The sequence below is a fragment of the Bison bison genome, unplaced genomic scaffold, assembly GCF_000754665.1.
Source record: "Bison bison bison isolate TAMUID 2011002044 unplaced genomic scaffold, Bison_UMD1.0 scf7180017845916, whole genome shotgun sequence".
NCBI classification, from domain to species: Eukaryota; Metazoa; Chordata; class Mammalia; order Artiodactyla; family Bovidae; genus Bison; species Bison bison.
This window is the reverse complement of record NW_011476489.1, coordinates 35,039-35,298: the sequence shown is the minus strand read 5'-3', so window position 1 is coordinate 35,298 and position 260 is coordinate 35,039. Positions and strand designations below refer to the sequence as shown.

General features: G+C 70.4%; 1 protein-coding gene across 1 annotated transcript in view; it reads right to left on the bottom strand.

Annotated features, from left to right (window-relative positions):
- The window catches only part of SNED1 (sushi, nidogen and EGF-like domains 1), a 71,373-nt gene that overhangs the window by 41,985 nt on the left and 29,128 nt on the right, over positions 1-260 (bottom strand). The window lies entirely within an intron of this gene.

The following is a 260-nucleotide window of genomic DNA, read 5'->3' as shown; positions in this document are numbered from 1 at the left end:
TGCCTGCCCCCCTCCCAGCCCCACCCCGGGTGCGCGCCTGTCCCCCTGGAGGGTCTGGGGGCTGCTCTGTGCTGGGTTCGTCCTTGGAACAGCGTTCAGGAGACAGCGCCTCTCTGTGCCCTTGGTCCCCATGGGAGTGGGAGGTGGTCTTTGCGGGGGCGGGGCGAGGGTCCGAGCACCTGGCTCACCGGCCCCAGGCTTGGCGGGGGCAGTGATCAGCAGCCCTCCACGGATGCTGGAGGGGCTGAACCAGTCGTCTG